This window comes from Arachis hypogaea, chromosome 1 (genome assembly GCF_003086295.3).
Source record: "Arachis hypogaea cultivar Tifrunner chromosome 1, arahy.Tifrunner.gnm2.J5K5, whole genome shotgun sequence".
In the NCBI taxonomy this organism is placed as follows: Eukaryota; Viridiplantae; Streptophyta; class Magnoliopsida; order Fabales; family Fabaceae; genus Arachis; species Arachis hypogaea.
The window spans coordinates 106,303,971-106,324,484 of NC_092036.1; the positions used below are offsets into that span (position 1 = coordinate 106,303,971).

Genomic DNA, 20,514 nt, shown 5'->3' on the forward strand with positions numbered 1-20,514 from the left:
AGTTCAACAAAAAAAAATAATTCATTCACCAATTCCCAAGTTTTTTCACAGCCAACAGACACAGTCCCATATTTAGTCCTTCTCAATCCAAATGTAATGCTCAGAATTAGAAATCTATATCAGCACCTAGTTTAAATCTCAAAGACCCACTTACCTCTTAGTGTGGCAGTGGTGTCGAAGGGAAGGCACTCTTCTAGTCGGGCTCATCCGCGAGTCAAGGAGCAGCGCTCGGTAGGAGGGGCAATGCCAGAAAGCCACGGGATTTCTAGTGAACCCATACGGCCCGATGAATGCAGCCGCTGTGTGTGGTGAGACAGCGCGAGGTTGCTACGTGGAGTTGAAGGCCGGACAACCAGATGCGTCTTCAAGGCACCTCCGACGATGACATGCATCAGAGCCAGTGGCTTCACGGTGTCTATGGGAACGTACTCTTGACATTGTAGTCTCGTGGTTCGCGCGGCGTTGACTTCCCTTGACGGCGGAGACCGGCAAAGACGGCAACAATGGAGGTTATGCGACACTGGATGCTGATATGGGGATTGGGAGAGATCATCCATGGTAAGTCAATGTGGGTCTATGGTAAACTAGGTTTAACGAGGTAAATTAGGTTTAATCTGGGTTAATTTGGATGTAGCTTTTGTAAGTGAATGGGCTTGGTGTCCAGCCTAACTAAAGTTGGCAGATCTTGGCAGAAAAAATGTTGGTAATGTAGCATGATTGATAATGAAAACAATAATCCAATGCAATTAGTATAGTTAATTAATCTTGGACAATATCAATAGAGAGGATGACAATGAGTATTTACTTTTGTTATTGTCGAATCATAAACAAAGCACTTTCATTAGAACTATACGAAATTCTGTCACTGAGATCACATATCAACAACAGCGTCTCGTTGACCGCATTCAGCAATATGTGGATTATCGCAAATTCCAAATAATGATTGCTTTGATGGAAGGATGGAGGACAATGACCATGATGGACAATGACGCCTCAGCTAGGATTTTTTATTCACTTTTTTGGGACTCATACTATAGAATAATGGCACTATATCCTTTAACAATAATATTTTTCATTTAAAAAAAATTATTAATTTCTACTTCAATAGTTACCCAAATAATGATAAAAAATGTGGAGTCACTATTTTTTATGCCCGCGTGTACGCTAAACTAAATCAAAACAGAGCTCTTTTAATAACAGATTAATTTTATCCATCATTAGCCATTTTTTGTTTGTACATTGAATTTTTTATTTTATCATATGTATTTTTTGTGTCTGATTAGTGGATTCACAAGTATTAATGTGTCTAAACATATCTTGTTAATTCACTATTTAGCCATTAACAAAACTATTTGTGAAAATATTTATACTTAAATATGTAATAATTATATTTAAAATTTAACCAGTGAGTAATAATTTTACTTGCTTTCAACGTATAACAATTACTATCTTATTTTTTTAAAAAAAATCTGTTTAAATATTAGTGGTTGAATTTGTAGATATTTTTTCATAATTCATGAGTAAAATTTTTAAACCATCTTACTCTTATATTAAAACCAATTTGAATAAGTACAATCTAACATGAGATAAAATTTGTCTTTAAATTTTTTTTATTATCATAATAAAAAAACTATTATAAAGAATATTTTTTGTTAAAATTTACATATAAATGCTTTATAATATAGTATCATATCTATTATTGGAATCAAAGTAATATGACCAATATTATTAATTGTTGAAACTTACCAACATATTTTGTCTATTTTTAAGTTAAAGTAGTTATGTTTATAGTTAAAAATAATTTCATATTTTTATTAGTTTAAATACCTACCAAACTGTCAAAGATAAGATAAACGCATAATATCTTGTCTCTTGTAGAATGATAGAAATGATTTGTGTCTAAATTCTTGAATTATTGATACGTAAAATAACAATTATTGATACAGGTTATTTCCATAAAAAAAACTTTTGTTGCAATAGAAACAAAAGTAATATTGATTATTCAAGAATTAAAGTTGATTTCTCCATCCAATACAACTATTTCTTCACCAAAAGGCAAATCTTGGTTATGTGTAAAAAAAAAATTTAAGATATTACTCAAACATTTATCAAGTGTTTTATAACAGTACATATTAACTAAGGAGTCTTTTTCCAAATTATGAATTTGATTTTAACTAACAACATTGTTTGAGGGTGATCAAGTTAGATCTTGAATATGAAATCCTCAATTACATTTGATAGTATTTTAAACCGTAAGTACACTCCATTTCATCTATTATGAAAGAATAAAGATACAATGCTACTTGAATTAAAAGTTAGTGCATTTCATTTTTTGAATGAATTTCAACCGAAATCAAGCTCCAAAGAAATGTTGTTGTCATCATATCCCATGACCATAAACAAAGGCAAAATTCCTTTGCCATGATATATAATCGTAATAACTTTATCAAATGTTATATTTTTTTCTTAGATGTGTTACAAAAATCAATATGGTTGAGGTTATTTGTTTCAATTGATTCTTCTCAAAATTTAATTATCTTATAACTATATCAAATAAGTACAATTGTTTAATCTCATTATCTCACATGCTAATTCTACACATAATACATAATATATTAAAATTTAATCAATTTAAAATAATTAACAATTAAAAAGCTTATATTATTGTAGTTAATAAAACTTATTTAACATGTTTAGTACAATTCTTCATTGATATGAAATATCATTGAGATCTCATGCTAATAATTATGGTCTTGAGATATTATTAGTGTTAGAAATATAACCATTCATGTTGTTCATTTCTATGAGCTTAAACTTTTGGAAGAAGTGATATCATGATATGGTATCAAAATTCTATGTCAACAAACCCAAAAGAGATTCTTGCTTGATGGGATACGATAGAAATATAATCATTTATATTGTCTTCTCATATTAGCTTAAATTTTTAGGAGAAGTGGTATCATGACAATTAAAAGATATTCAAGTGACAAATAATCTCTTGACATATGATATTAAATCCTATGTGCTTCATTTTTTAATAGTATCATTCAATTCCCTATCCTCTTGTATCAATCCAAGAATAAAACATGCATCCGTAGAAGTAGTATGGAGTGATTAATTATAACATTTTTAAAAATCATTAATCAAAATACATCGAGTGAACACCCAATCCGGTCTCTAATCATTACTTTAAAGGACAAAATATCATTCGGAAAAAATCTCAATCTGGAACCTTTTTCTTAACATAATGAGATAATATGATTTCTCTGTCATCTTTTCCATTAACTTGTAGCGAAAAATTGCTTAGCTGACATGTTAAGTGACATATTGTTATTGTCAAATTGGTTTGGGACCTATTTGTCTCTAAATCCAAATTACTTAGAGACCTATTTATCTCTATTTACTCAAATAAAACATTGTCATTTTGACATTAAATTAGTCATAGATTTATTTGTCCTAAACAGATTTTTGATACAGCATTTTTTTAAATTATTTTTTTGAGTAAAGTACTCTTCTTATCCCTAATGTTTGGAGTAAATTTTAAAGTTGTCCTAACATTTAAATCGTTCTATTTAAGTACCTAACATTTCAAAATCATGTCTTGTTGTTAGTGGTTTGTTAACAGAATTGACGGTAGGACAACATTGAGACGATAGGAACTTAAATAAAATGAAAATATTGGGGATAAAAACGATAAATTACTCTTAAAAGAATTACCAAATTAAGTAAAATGAAATTAAATTTTAACGAAATAAATTGCATTATGAATTCAAGATTTTTACTCATCATAAAATGCTTGTAGAATAACTAGTAGATAAGCTTTTGAAACAAAAAAAGAGCATGATAGATGTATATTAAAGTGTAAATTATGCATTTTTGTTTCTAATGTACCAAAATTCTTTAATGGTTAATTTCAATAAATTTTTAGTTTTAATTGTGAAAAAAATTTAATTTTATCCTTCAATAATAGTAATTTTTTACAGTACATATTTATCTAATTATTTTTTTAATAGTATCTAAGTAGATTACTCTTAATCATATTAGTTTTCTTTTAAGTGAATTTATTTTTTTAATTTTACTTTTAAATATTTTTACTTATCCTAAAATGCTTATAAAATGACTAGTAGATAAGCTTTCGAAAGAGAAAATAAGAGCAAACTACATATATAATAAAGTATATATTATATATTCTTTTTTATAATGTATTGAACTCATTTAATGTTTAATTTAATAAAATTTTAATTTTATCATTCAATAATCTCAAATTTTTACAGTAGATAATTATTCAGTTATTTATTTAATCAGATCTAAGTAAATTACTCTTAATCACACTATTTTCATTCTAAATAAATTTATTTTTTAAATTTCAATCTTAATTACATTAGGGAAAATCACATAAACAAACTGAATGAGACTCAATTGATTCGATTTACATTTTTTCAATATAAATCTAATTCAATTGATTCAAATTAGTAGATGTACTAGTAAATCGAATTTATTAGTATCGAGTTACTATGAAAAAAACATATTAGCGAAGTAGCCCATAGTAAATCAGATCAATAAGTTTTGATTTAGGTCCCATGGTAAATCGAATCAAGATGCTTTGATTTCTAGCCCATGGTAAATCGAATTGAGTGAATTCGATTTATAGCAAACATAGCCCATAGGTAAATCGAATGTAATAAATTTGATTTACTAGTATTATCCCTATATATAAATTCGAATTCAATTATTTTGAATTACATTTTACAACTTCCTCCACCCCAAACCATACCGAAGAGAGAAATGTTGTGCAACAATACCACAAGATTCAAAACTACGGAAATAGAAGACAATTTGGATCGTATCTATCGGTTGGATGGAGTTGCCCATATTGTTGGTAGCATCCATGAAGAGGTTAGTGAATGAAATTTATTTTCTTTGATAAAGATCAGAATTGTTAGTAATATTAATTCTCGTGGAATTTGATTATAAGTGTTATTGGAATTTTTAAACTACAAGTGGTAGTTAGAGTAGTGATTTAGTAATTTGTTAAAATTTTGAAACTACAACTGTAAGTTAGAGGAGTAATAAATAACTGTTAATTAGAGTAGTGATTAGAGATTCTGTTAGAATTTATAAGTTTTAAATGTTAGAAATGTAGTTAGAAGTTAATTTAATTTAGTTTAATTTAAGTCTAAAATGTGAGATTAACTAGGCACTAGAAGTTTAGTTAGAAATTAGTTTAATTTAATTTAAGTCTTACATGTTAGATTAAGTAGGTTCTATTAGAATTTAATTTAAGGTTTGCAATATCTTTTACATTAATTGTTATGGTTCTTCGAGATTTTTGTTTATTATTGTGTAGCCCCACCGATGTAACACCAGCATGAGGAGGTAGCATGGTATGCCCCTAGATGATAGGATCACACTGTATTTGCAGATGGCCAGCTTAGCCCATCTTGCGAAACTCCACGACTACTGGTTTATGTTGGATAAGCTGCTAGTTAGTGTATTTGTGGAGTGATGGCGTCCAAAGACGCATACGTTCCATATGTCATTTGGGGAGTGCATGATTACACTACATGATGTTGTGTACCAGTTAGGCCTCCCGATCGACGAACAGTACATCAATGGATATTTTACGGACTTCAAGAGGTATATTGAGGGCGACCAACTTGCATGGGTCTACTTCGAGTAGCTATTGGGTGTGTTACCTCCGGCAGACTATATTGACAAGTTCACTGTGAAGTGCACTTGGATACAGGAGTCATTCCCTTCCTCAGGGCGCAGAAGAAGAGACAGTTAGGAGGTACGCGAGGGCGTACATCATAATGTTGTTATCGACCCAATTCTTTGGTGACAAGTCCGGTACACGTATGAATATTCGGTGGCTATCGTACGTAGTGAGATTAGAGAACATGGACAGATACATTTGGGGATCCGCAACTCTCTTGTAGTTATACCGGTACTTGTGTCGTGTGACTAACAGAAACGTGGTTAAGTTGGCCGGTCCATTGCAGCTCCTCCAGTCATCGATCTTCTGACGGTTCCTAGATTTCAGGCCCGATGCGTTTGACGCCTTTCATTGGCCGTTGGCGATGAGGTACTTGGAACTCAGCTAGACCTGCAGTGTCCTATGAATCTTTGGTCCCAAAGCCAAATTCTACATCCAGGAACCCATGCATGTTGTCTCATGGCATCTAAGTCTAAAGTTGAAAAGTGCGAGAGATACTGCTGAGTTTCCAAGCTCGATGCTCCACCAACCCCAATAGGAATACTCCTCCCTATAGCATCATTGCTATCATCATCAATCATGGCGGACTCCACATCATCATCATCCCATAGTACATTTTTCATAGCATTTGGTTTTCCAACCTCTCCATAAACTGGGATCACAACATGAGTATTCCTGTTATCACCTATTTTTGCGATATCATCGCAGTTTAGATCAATTGCGAAAGATGGAGATGCCACCAAATCTTTCGCAGATGCCACTACAGGTAGATATGAAGACGCAACAACAGGGGTTGAACTATAAGCTATTGCCATTGGTGCTAATTGATGATTCTAGTTCGATGCCTCTGAACTAGATACCACATCCCAAAACTTAGCCAATAGTTCATGAGTTCTCATCTCGAGAAATTAGCGATGACAGTGAAATAAAACTTGCAAATCGTCGTCACTATCTATTACAAATGAGTCGTACTTTATCCCATCGTGAACAACAGAAATCGAAAATCTATAAAATAATTTCTCTACTCGTTTCATTCCATACAGTACCAATTTCTAGAGTATGGTATTATGAAAATCAACAGAACTCGTAGAAGGTCTGATAAAGACACTCAATAAATTCTTATCAGTAAATTTTATTCCTTCTTGTATTTTTTTCTTAATCGTTCCTCTATAGTGCACTAGAACTAAAAAATTGTTTCCACTTGCTATTGTTTCCACTCTATTGAACACTTCACGTTCTGATCCTCCTTATATAGCACATACTTCTTAGTAAATCGAATTAAATGAATTCAATTTAATCAAAATGCATGCCTATACTAGTTAATCGAATCAATATGAGTCGATTTAGTGTATGTAATGCTCTTCCTTAATAAATTTGATCCTAATTGATTCGATTTACATTGACTTGTTGCTACACTTGCTAATTCGAATCATATTGCTTCGATTTATATAGTAATGGCGAAAATGAGACATCCATGAACCATGTTTACATTTAGGACATTTATATAAAATTAAATCTCATTTGGTTTGTTTACGTGATTTGTCCATTACATTACTTTTATTCAAAGTAAATTTATTTTATTAAGAGTAAAATAAAAAAAATAAATTGAATAAGTATCTATCATAAAAAATTGATATTATTAAAAGATAATAAAAATTTATTTTAAAGTTAAAAATTAAATTAAATATTAAAAAAATTCGTATATTAAAAACAAAAGGTATAATTTATAATCTATTATTTATGTACCATTTTTTTTCTCTTTTCTATAAATTTATCTACTAATCATTTTACAAGTATGAGTAAAAATTTTGAATTTGTAATTAAATTCATTCCGTTAAAATTCACTTTTATTTTATTAGATTTGATAATTTTTTTAAGAGTAATGCATCGTTTTTGTCTCCTAATGTTCTAAAAGACAATTTTGAAACATTGGAAACCTAAATATAATGATTTAAATATTAGGGATAACTTTGAAACTTACCCCAAACATTAATAACAACAAACAATACTTACTCTTATTTTATTATTGTTATGATATTCATTATATTAATGTTATTCTTTTGGTTGACGATATTAACGGTAAATAATTAATTACATTAATTATTTGATTTGACTAAAAAATATAAATTGATTTTGTTTTAATTTATATTAATTTTTTTGTTTTATATATTTGAGTAAAGTTTCGTTTTTGTTCTCAACGTTTGAGGTAAGTTCTAAAATTGTCCCTAACGTTTCAATCGTCCTATTTAAGTTCCTAAGGTTTCAAAACTGACTCAATGTTGTCCTGCCGTTAGGGATCCGTTAACAGAATTGACGGTGGGACAAAATTGATACGATTTTAAAACATTAGGGACTTAAATAGGACGAAAACGTTGGGGACAAAAATGATACATAGAAATAAATTTTAATTTTATCATTCAATAATATCATTTTTTTACTATACATAGTATTGAATTATTTTTTAATCACATCTAAATAAATTACACTTAATCATATTACTTTCATTTTAAATAAATTAATTTTTTATTATTTTACTCTTAAAGATTTTTAGTTATCATGAAATGTTTGTAGAATGACTAGTATATAAATTTGCAGAAAAGAAAAAAATATATACAATAAAATATAAATTATATCTTTTGTCTCGAATGTATCAAGATTCTTTAAAGTTATAAAAAATAAATTTATTTAAAATGAAAGTAATGAGATTAAGTGTAATTTATTTAGATGTAGTTAAAAAATAATTGAATACTATGTACAGTAAAAAATTAATATTATTGAAAGATAAAATTAAATTAAAATTTATTTTTATATATCGTTTTTGTCCTTAACATTTTCGTCCTATTTAAGTACCTAACGTTTCAAAATCGTCTCAATTTTGTCCCGCCGTCAATTCTGTTAACGGATCCCTGATGACAGGATAACATTGAGTCAATTTTAAAACGTTAGATACTTAAATAGGACGACTGAAACGTTCGGCACAACTTTAAGACTTAACCTAAACGTTGGGGATAAAAACGATACTTTACTCTATATATTTTGATTAATAATTTTTAAAAATATTATAATTAATAATTTATTTAATTTAATTAAAATAAATATCAAATTATTTAATATTTTATTTGACCAGTTAATTATAACTAATTAATTACATCAATTATTTAATTTGTTTGAAATAAATGAATTGATCTTGTTTTAATTTATATTTATTTTTCGTCTTATGTATCAAATAAATTATTAATAATAATACTTTAAAAATCATTAATGAAAATACATTGAGTGAACACCCAAAAATACCGGAAGAATTGCGTTGTCTCATTGCATTAAAGAACAAGGACCGGATTGAACTTTTTTTTTTTAAATTAGAGAAAGTAGACGATTGCAGAAATATATAAGACAACAAAAAAATAATACAAATTAAAATAAAATCAATTCATTTATTCTAATCAAATCGAATAAATAATTAATTAATTAACGTAATTAAATGAATCAAATATAAAAAAATAGCTTTAAAAGTATGCCACATTAGCTATGTTATTAATTAAAGAAATCTGATTTTGATAATGTATAATAGATATAATAGATAGATAAAATGGTATATTAATAGACTAATAGACTAATATATATAATAGCAGTAAATATAAGATCAATTAATATAGAAAGTGTTTACTTCTTCAATTAAGGGGTTTAAGATTCAAGTTCTAGAAATAAAAAAAATTATATATACAAAAATGAGTAATATATCTTTTCCATATTAATTGAATAATGTGAAATAATAATTAAGGAAAGAGTTCTAATTTTGGAGTCACTAAGAATCGAACTTTTAACCTTTTCGGATTTAGAATTTTAATACCATATCGTGAACTCATCTCAAAAACTTAAACTAATGGAAAAAAGTAACACTAATTGTTATATCTCTAATACTAAATCAGACATTTCTAAATCTCTATTATACACATTGTACAAATATTCTATTGACTCCCTGTACTCCCTCCTAAGGAAAAGAGAGAAAAAGGTCGAAAGTAGAAACTCTATCACAAATACTCGTACATACTACATAAGACAATGCTTGATCTATTCATTACATGTAAAATAAAATGTAGGACTTTGCTGAAGTGGTGATATATGTTTTTCTTTTGTAACACAAGGTGGTAAATTTGAACAGCAAATTGCATCAAAGAATGGTTCCCTTCAATTTTGGTAGCAAACCCACTATGCTTTTCCCCCATGGAAACAACTTGCAACTACACAGGGGCTCTCTGCCTATTAAGTATAAACAAACCAAGTGAAAATCTACTAAATTTGAAGTATTAAGGGAGCCTTAAACCTTGTAAATTAGACCAATTACAACTACAAGAAATGAAACCAGTTGGGAGTAGTGTGTCCATGGAACAATCTTCTGTCCCCTTGATATTACGCTTCCACCAGCTGAGAATTGAGTCACAAAACATAAACCACTCAAATTAGTTACACAATACAAAGTGATAAAAAATTCAAGGTAGATCGAAGTTAAGTAGAAACAGAAAATAAACATAAAAAGTAGAAACCAAAAGTTTTGAAGTTATTAACTTACCACAATCTCTTGTCGAATTTGTAGTACTTGAGCAAAGACACAAGAAACCTTGTGTATCAGCATCAAAGCCACAAGTCCCACCAGATTTCTCACAAGTTCCACACCCCACATCAGGCACACTAAAAGAAAGCTTAATCCCATAAACCCAATCCAAAGGTCCCACACCCCTCAACTTTCCCGTGTCAAACACGCTCGTATAGTGCGTGCAATCCAATATATTCATGCTCATGAACTTCACGGTGTTGTAGCTTGTGAAACAGCACGGTGGGGAACTGTTAGTTGTTGACAAGTGGAACACCCTGAAAGCGTTGCAGGAGCCGTAAAGCTCGTCGCAAGTGTGGCCTTCGAAGTTGAAGCAGAGGTACTTGTAATGGTTGAGAACTGGAGAGTCTATGGAGCAGTTTAGGAGCACGAAAATGGTGTCTTGTGATGGTGGGATTATGGCGGTTTGAACTTCTGTCATGACCAAGTCATGGTGTGGTTGAAGGATGGAGCATGTGGACATTTCGGGGTCGTAGATTACCTACATCGATCCCACAAATACAAATACGAAACCAGCATTGAATACGATATAAAACTATACATAAATACGTATATACACATACAATAGTTAAGCATAGTAGATTACCATGGTTTGTTTGTTGTAGTCGATGGATTGAACCTTGTAAGAACCAGAAGGGGTTTGAAAGAACAAGTTAGTGCTGCAGTTAAGCATGTTCCTGAACTGGGGTGCACCGCAACCATCTTCTAAGCCAAATGGGTAGTTTATGGGAATGTTGCCACATGAGTTCTTGCAAATGGAGAGTGCAAGAGTAGTTGGAATAACAATGGCTTGTAGTTGTAGTAGGAATGTGAATACGAGAAGATGCATCTTCATGTTCTAGATTTGGAACTAGCTAGCAACAGTGGAATATGCTAAGCTATACGCGTTTTTGGACCAAAGGAAAAGTAAGATGATGAGTGAATTCGGGATGATGAATTTAATTTTACAAATTAAAAAAAAATGGTAGAACAAAGATGTATATTATAAAAGTCCGTAATTTACTCGAATAGATTTTTGAACGTTGGGGCACAGGCTGGTGTATGGGATCCACATTTGAAAAGTAAAAAGCTAACTGGTTTACCAGTCTATCTCGTGAACATGGGTTTTCTCAAATACATAATAATATAATTTAAATTTGGAAGGCCTATATCAACAGGGGGATGTAGCTCAAATGGTAGAGCGCTCGCTTTGCAAGCGAGAGGCACGGGGTTCGATCCCCCGCATCTCCACGAATATCATTTTTTGTTTTGGCTTTTTCCTTCCCCTGAATAAAACCAAAGCGCTCCAAATATCGAAAAGGAATCTTTTCTGTTTCACCTACACATAAGCTTGATTTATTCCCGCCAACATGCAAAATCAGCGAGCCAAAACTAGGGTTTGTGAATTTTCATTCACAGTCACAAGCACAAACCGAAACCACAACTTATCAGTAGCAGTGGTGTCAGACTAACAGCTGAACCATTTCCATGGCGGAGCTTACTCAGATCGCCGATCTTCTCAACCAGACACTCAGCCCCGATGCCAACGCCGTTCGTGCCGCCACCGATGCTCTCGATCGACTCTGCCTCACTTCTAACTTCCCCTTCTACCTCCTTTCAATTTCAACTCGTAATTTCACTTTCAAGCTTCTGTTCTTCCTCATCGTCGATTTCGCAGTTTTGGATGTTCAGCTCATTCTTTTTTACGAGAATTTTGATTCGGTGTTTGCATGCAGGAGGAGAAGATCAAGGTCAGAAGGTTGCTGCTGCTACTTACCTGAAGAATTTCACGCGCCGGAACATGGATAGCAGTAGCGCGGCCACGATTTCTAGTGTCGGCAAGGAGTTCAAGGAGCAGCTGATGCAAGCTCTGCTTCAGGCCGAGTTCCACATTCTGAAGATTTTGGTTGAAGTGGTACGTATCTTGTTTGTTGCCGTTGTTGTTGATTCGCCCTTGAATTGTGTTTTCTTATGCATCTGAATGATTCTGTGGTGGCAGTTCCAGTCGGTTGCGGTTGCTGAGTTTGTTAAGCAGAATTCGTGGCCGGAGCTTGTGCCTTATCTGCAGTCTGCTATTCAGAATAGCAATCTCATCAATGGTTCAAGCTCTGCATGTAGCACAATCAATGCACTTGTAGTTCTTCATGCTCTTCTTAGACCTTTTCAGGTATTCAAAGTCTCTATTGGTTTTTGACTTGGAGTGAAATTTAGGATTTTGTTTATTCATGCAATTTGCCTTTATGTGAAATCAATGTTGGCAGTGACAATTTGCATCAAATCATGTCTACTGATTGAGATTTATTGAATAAAATTTTAGATGTAGAAGAGACAGAATGCAGTTTAGTGGTTGCCATGACTCATCATTGATACATTGTCATGTGTTTGGCAACGTTTACATGTGTATTTTTGTGTTTGTTTCTTATCTTCATGTTTTCTTAAATGCATTAAGAATCCTTCCAATTTCTTCTTTGAAACATTTATTTCCAAGATAATATCTACAAATATTAGATCATTTTTTTTTTTCTCTCAGTAATTATTCACTTCTGTAGCAGTTAGCTTAACCCTTAAGTTTGGTCCTGTTTATGTAACATACTGTCTCTTTGCCTCTATCAGAACTTCTGTATGCCATGAAACATGTTTTGATTCCTTTGTCTTGTATATAAATTAACTGCTTCATTTTGCAGTATTTTTTGAATCCTAAAGTACCAAAGGAGCCTGTACCACTGCAGCTGGAGCTTATAGCGAAAGAAATTCTTGTGCCTTTGCTTTCTATATTTCATCAGTTTGTTGGAAAGGTAATTTCTAGTTTTTTATCCCTTTTGTGCTTTACTTAACTTACCATTTCTTATGAACTCCACTTCTGAATGGTTTTATTATGCATGTACCAGGCTTTAGCTACCCTTGACAGAGCAGAAATAGAAACTGAGAAAGTTCTTCTCACTGTATGCAAATGCCTACATTTTGCAGTAAGTAATGTTTGAACATGTATATAGTTAACACAAACATATATGAATTAGTTATTATGTGCAATTCTGCATTCACTTGAGTCTATTTATCCTTGTGGAGCTTAAAATTAACAAATATTTTTCTATAGTGATATAATTCAATTGTCTTCTTGTTGCATTGTTTGTGGTGCTTATACTCTTTTCAAGTAGTTTCTTTTTAATTGTTTTCTGATAAGTTAGATCCCCTATTCCCCTTTAAATATTTATGTCGCCCTCCAATATATTTTTGCCTTGCCAGCTTCAACTGGCATAAGTGGAGTTTTATGCTATTTTCCTCCAATTTGTTTTCTGTACAAACCATTGGCAGTATTGTAGAGTGGCTCATGTAGCAGATGATTCTATGACTAAAGTGTAGGTGCTAAATTTATTTTTATTTGATACTCCTATTTATAGGTAAAGTCTTACATGCCACCGACTTTAATTCCTCTTCTTCCTTCATTCTGTTGTGACTTGATTGCCATTCTGGGTTCGTTGAGATTTGATGATCTGGTAGCTGAAGAAGATGTATATTTCACAAGATTGAAGACTGGAAAAAGAAGTCTGCTTATTTTTTCTGCACTTGTCACTAGGCACAGAAAACATTCTGATAAGTAATATCATGCTTAACTTCTTTGTTCACTGAATGAAGGCATTTTTATATTATATATATTAAAGTATATGCCCTCCATTTTCAGGTTGATGCCACAAATGATAAGTTGTGTTCTTAACATTGTCAAATATAGCAAAAATACCAGTGTAAGATAATGACCTCAATCTTTGTACTTGATTACTGGTTGGTTAGGAGTTGATTTTGACAATGCTTATTCTTTCTATTTCTAGCTTTGATTCTAAAAGTCTATCTTACTTATGAATTCTATCTTGAAATTGATTCTGCAGTCATGCTACCTTATATTTATTTTAATTGTACTCCTTTTGTTGGGCATACTGGAATTTTAATAGTGATATTTCTTTTGCAGAAACTTCCTTTCCTGTCTGAGAGGGTTCTTTCTTTAGGTTTTGATGTAATTTCAAATGTACTGGAGACTGGACCGGTTAGTTTTTTTTAGTTGTGAGCTCTTAATCGAGTTTCAATTGTTTGGATGCTGCAACTTTTGCATTTCACATATTCTTCCAAATATTCATCTTTAATATGGTTCAAGTTCAATAAATACAGGGATGGCGGTTAGTTTCTCCACATTTTACAACTCTATTGGAATCTGCAATTTTTCCAGCATTAGTAATGAATGAGAAGGTTAGGATGTTTTCTGAAAATGTTACATGGACAAATTTTTGTTTAAGAATATTATTTTAATCAAATTTAAGTAGCTTGACATACACTTTTTTCCTTCTTTGATTTATGAAAATGTTTATGTGTAGGATATATCAGAGTGGGAAGAAGACGCAGATGAATATATACGGAAGAATCTTCCTTCAGACATTGTATGAATTGAAAGTTGATATTATTGTTTTACATATTTTGTAGTTACTTACGACCTAAATTTTTTTTATTAGGACGAAATTTCTGGATGGAGAGATGATTTATTCACTGCCAGAAAAAGTGCAATAAACTTGCTTGGTGTAATCTCGATGTCAAAGGTAAACATCATAAAAGTTTGTTGAGTTATGTTAGTTATTTCTATAGTTCATTTGCTGTAATTTCTACAGGGGCCACCTACGGAGAGTGCTGCTGATGCTTTATCAGCTTCAGCCAAGCGTAAGAAAGGCCAAAAGAACAAAAAAAGCAATCAACGGCGCTCCATGGGGGAGTTGTTGGTGCTTCCATTCTTGTCAAAGTTTCCAATTCCTTCTGATTCTGATGTGTCTCAAAGCAAATTCTGAACAAGTGAGTTTCTACATATGCTTTACATATTTATGCTTTGATCAGACAATGGAAACATTCTCTCTCTCTCTCTCTCTATAAAGATCAATTGCACAATCTGTTGCATCAGTTACTCTGTTGATTTGTTGCTATTTATTTGAAAGCCTATTGGCTGAGCAGTGTTATAAGTGAAATACTGAAACATATGCTGATTGCTGAAATACTGCCTTTTTTTTCTTTTTCTTTTTTGCTTAAATCCTTTATTTTTCCTCCCGTAACACCCCTTTCCGTACTTGATGTCATGTTATTAAAATGCTTTGTTCATGTACGTATTTAACTTTAATCAGTATTTTGTTTTATTAATAGTTCTATACTTCTATACTCTCCTATTACTATTGTACTTATTGTTACATAATCAACTTTGGCAGTTACTTTGGTGTTCTGATGGCATATGGTGGCCTACAAGATGTGAGCACATTTCACCTATTGTTTCAACCAGCCATCTGCATTTGAAGTTTGATTTACATTTTTTTCCCCCAAATCATTTTATTTCTTATGCAGTTTCTGAGGGAGCAAGAACCTGGATATGTAACAGCTCTGCTTCGCACAAGGATTTTGCCACTGTATGCAATAGCTGCCTTGGTGCCATACCTGGTTGCAAGTGCAAACTGGGTACTAGGAGAACTAGGCTCCTGTCTACCTGAAGTAAGACAGCATATCAATTATGCTATCTAAACCTGAGCAAATTCGTTTTCAAATACTGCTCCAAAATGCATTTTGGTGAATGTTGAGGACACATTTAGCCTATCTTGTTTCTAACTTTCTGTTTCATCTTAGGAGATGAGCGCTGATGTATATTCTCAATTGCTTATGGCATTGGTCATGCCAGATAAGCAGGATATGTCTTGCTACCCTGTCCGGATTTCTTCTGCTGGGGCAATTACGACACTACTTGATGTGAGCTCTTAATTTCTACATCTACCAGGGATGTCCAATCTTTTTTTTTTCTGATTTACCACTCAGCTTCTGTTTTTCCTTTTTCCAGAATGAATACATGCCCCCTGATTTTCTACCCATAGTTCAAGTAATCATTGGCAACATTGGAAATGATGAGAGTGAGAGCTCCATCTTATTACAACTTCTCAGTTCTGTCATGGAAGCTGGAGATGAGGAATTAGCTATCCATATCCCACATATTGTCTCATCATTAGTTGGTCCCATCTCAAAGTGGTTAACACCTAATCCGGAGCCTTGGCCTCAAGTATGCGCTGATCTCTCTTGTTTATTTGCTGTTTAGCAATGATTGCTACCAGTTGTTTTGCTAACAACTCTAATAGATAATACCATTGAATTTGGTTTGATGAATAAATATAACTTTGCCGTCAGTAATGTGTGATAAATAAATATAACTTTGCATTCAGTTGCTTTGTTTGATGGAGCAAATAACATGCATGTCTAGTTAGTTATTTTGGACCATGCTGGATTTTTCATTGGCCCATAGTATTGCACCAACGCAATACTAATTTTGATCTGACTATGTATCTGCAATAGGTGGTTGAGCGTGCAATTGCTGCTCTAGCAGTTATTGGTCAGACTTGGGAGGACTGCAGACGTGAAGAATCTGAGTCAATTGATTCTCTTGAGATGTGGGATGCTGGACAAGCCTCTATTGGTAGAAGTTTTGCTGCACTGTTGCAGCAGGCTTGGCTTACTCCGCTGTCCACACTGGTTAGTTTGAGTGCCTTTTTTAATTGTGCTTATGTTCCACAGGCAGGCTTCCTTCTTTTATTTTTTTTTTTGTTTTAATTCATCAATGATTTGATAGATATGCAGATATAATCTGTGTTTACTCCATTCATTTTTTCTAATTTTGTTTATACCATTATACTTCTTTGATTATCTTTATGTGCATATAAACTATTGTGCTTCTTATTGTCCTTTCGGTGGTTTGGCTATCAGATAACGATTGTCTTCAATAATTCAATCTTGCAAATTAAAAATATTCCCACATTATACTTTTTATGCGAGAATTATTTTAAAATAATTATCTTGAACTGAGGATCAACAGGATCAGCATTCTCCCCCTTCATCATGCATAGAAGATTCCTCAACTATGCTAAAGTCTGTCATGCTGTCTATTAATGGAAATGACATGATTGAAGAGCTTAAAGTGTCAGAGCTGCTGTTGGTTTGGGCTGAAATGATTGCAGAGTGGCATGCATGGGAAGAATCAGAGGATTTGTCCATTTTTGACGTGATTAAGGAAGCTGTGTATTTAGCTCGTAAGTATAGGCTGAAAAACTTCATTGTGAAAGATATGCCATCTCCTCCAGCACCCCCTGTGCCTGAACGTTCAATCATAGAAGGCATTGGCACTTTCATCAGCGAGGCCATTAAGCAATATCCATCTGCAACATTGAGAGCTTGTTCATGTGTGCATATATTACTACATTGTCCAACCTACTCACTTGAAACTGAAGGTGTAAAGCAGTCATTGGCTATTTCTTTTAGTCGAGCAGCCTTCTCTCGCTTTAGAGAAGTTAAGGGCAACCCTGGTTCACTTTGGAAGCCTCTATTGCTTGCTATATCTTCATGCTATTTGTGTTATCCCGATATTGTTGAAGGTGTTCTGGAGAAGAGTGAAGAGGGAGGCCTCAAAATTTGGGCATCTTCTTTGTGTCATCTATCCAATAGCTCCTTTGAGGCAGGTCTGACAGCCGAGTCCGAGATGAAGTTGATTGGTAAGTAGCTTGCCTTCAGCTATAACGAAACTTCAGAATATTGTATTTTTCTTTTCCTTGAAGAATGGGCTTCACAACTATTGATTGTCTTCGTTATACACTTACAAAGTTTTCTCCTTGATCATACCAACTTTACCCTCCTCTAAAACTATCTCTTTGAATCAATTTAGCCGTCTTTTCTTTTGTTTTCTGTTTTTGTTTTTTGGTTTGGGGTTGTTGTTCGTGCTGAAGGCAGACATTGAAGGCCATACTTATTAATACTTCATTCTGTACAGAATCTTGCTAATAATTTTAAGTATAAATTGTTTGAAGGTTGCTGTTTCTCACAACATCATTATGTCTTTATAAATAGAACATTGGAATAGTTGAAACTGGAATCTATTTTTCCACAGTTGCTAACAATTTCTTTTATTTTATTTATTTGTTTGTTTTTACATGCATTTTAGTGATGACGCTGGCCCAATTGATTGAGCAACTACTGAGAAAAGGGAAGTCAGGTGTTGATTCAATTCAAAGCTGCTTTACTTTTCTGTTGGAAGTATTTATACGACTGAAAGAGGTGCGTGACGGGAAAGAAGACGACCCAGAGGAAGAAGTGGCTGAAAATGATGAGGAAAACAATGAGGATGAGGCCAGTGATGATGATGACTCTGAAGATTATGATGAGGTATATTTTTGCAATTTCTTGACTTATATTGTTTTTCAGCGTTGTTCTAAATCAACTTCTATCTTTGTTGTAGCAGTGATTGGCTTTCATTACTCAATTTGTCTTTTACTTTCTTGGTTCACATTAGGACTCTGATGTTGAGGAATACGAAGAAACAGAAGAAGAATTTCTTGATAGGTATGCTAAAGCTGCTGAGGCATTAGAAAATGGTTCAACTATTGAAGAGGGGGATGATGAAGATCAAGAAGTGGAGATGGAATTAGGTAAGCCATTTATGTGTATGCATGATATGAATATTTGCATATATACTGTTTGATCTTTTGTACTTGAATCATTTATGCAAAGATATCAGTATATGCAGCACTGCAGTTAATCTGCAAGTGGTCACACCCCCAGCAAAATTAAATTAAAATGAAAGAAAATTTGGATTTCTTAGTTCCAGTTATTACTTTTTTAATTTTATGGTTGCTTATCCACAAGTTCAGCATAGATGAAAAATTTGCACCTTTTTTAATCCATCTGCTGTCATGGTGGGAATACAGGTCCATTAGGTGATGTTGATGAGCACGACATTGTGTTATCCTTGATAGACAAATATCGGCATATACTCATAGATGGACAAAGTTTGCCCTCGAATGTGATCGTGAATTTTCTGAATGCCTTCCCCGAATTTAGTTTGTATTTCCAGCAATATAGATAACTGAGATAAGTATGGTTTGTATCATATGTTGCTGTTGTGTGTAAATGAATTTCTTCTTAAGAAAAGTCAGGGTTTTGAACTGTGTTGTATAAAATACGTTACAATTTTATTTATATTATTATTCGTATAATTATTCCTTTAACTGGGGAAAAGGGCAGCGGGCTATTTACCATGTCCAGATTTGAGAGTCGAAGCATCCAGCAATTGGAAAACGTATATTATTGAAGAAAATTTCCTCTTTTGTGTAGCCCCTATTGTGTTATAATTGATCTGTTCTTTGTTAATGCTTAATTGCTTATCATCGCTTTAGCGACTTAAACTCTTAAGGGTTATCCCCAGCTTCTGCACGTAAAATTTTACATTTGTTACAAGTTTATCCCTTTAATTCTAACTAGACAAGTCAGTAATCCAAAATCTACTATGGAGGAAAAGATAAGGAAATTGCATTTTTTCTCTGGATGTGAGGATGGCTGATAAATCACCTAACGTATGTATAATTGTATATGCGTTAACAAACAGAAAAAAGGATAGGCCAGAAGATACTACTCTCATTTTCAAATTATTTGTTTCTTTTACCCTTATTTTAGTTGCAAGTTAAAAGTCTTTTTTATTATAAAAACTTATTTTCAGAACCTTAATATTATCTAATGAGTAACTAAATTAAGATAACATTATGATTTTTATTATTTATTTTAATTTTTCTCAAAATCTGTTATTTATAGACCCATTTATATTCTAAGCATAACACTATAAAATTTAGATTCTAGCCACTACCTATTTTTATTTATATAACAAATTATACCCATATTTAATATAATGATATAATATGTTTATTTTGAATTAAATATATATTAAAAATTAAAATATATAAAATATATTTTAAAAAAACTTAGCACAATAAAAAAATTAAGAATGGAACTTATTACAAATTAAAGAAATAAAAAGAAACAAGCAAAAACATGAATAAAGACACAAACTAAATTACTCAAACACAATATCCTACATACTATCATGTACTCTAAAGTCTAAAATACATTTAAAATGAAAACGATAAATTAACAAATTAAAATAAAATTATACTAATAATTTTTCGTCTGTTTATTTTTTATTATTTTACAATCTAAATACAATTAAACTAATAATTTTTTCCGTAACTGTTATATTATATTTACATAGCCTTATGAAACTTTATTTGCTTTTTTTTTATTTTAATTTATGTGTTTTTAAATTTTTTTGTATATTTATTTATTATTTTTATATATTATTATAATATAATTCAATTATTTCAATTGAACC

At 32.1% G+C, this 20,514-nt stretch overlaps 2 non-coding genes and 1 pseudogene across 2 annotated transcripts; 2 read left to right on the forward strand and 1 right to left on the reverse strand.

Annotated features, from left to right (window-relative positions):
• Window positions 1–9,868: 9,868 nt before the first annotated feature.
• LOC112707502 (uncharacterized) lies at window positions 9,869–11,287 on the reverse strand. The gene is made up of 3 exons (XR_011865200.1): window positions 10,915–11,287; window positions 10,287–10,809; window positions 9,869–10,141 (listed from the first exon to the last, which is right to left on the reverse strand). It is a non-coding gene; the product is annotated as an uncharacterized protein (transcript).
• A 198-nt stretch (window positions 11,288–11,485) lies between these two features.
• On the forward strand, window positions 11,486–11,558 carry TRNAA-UGC (transfer RNA alanine (anticodon UGC)). Its single transcript has one exon. It is a non-coding gene; the product is annotated as a tRNA-Ala (tRNA).
• On the forward strand, window positions 11,502–19,360 carry LOC112707508 (uncharacterized; annotated as a pseudogene).
• The last annotated feature ends 1,154 nt before the right edge of the window (window positions 19,361–20,514 follow it).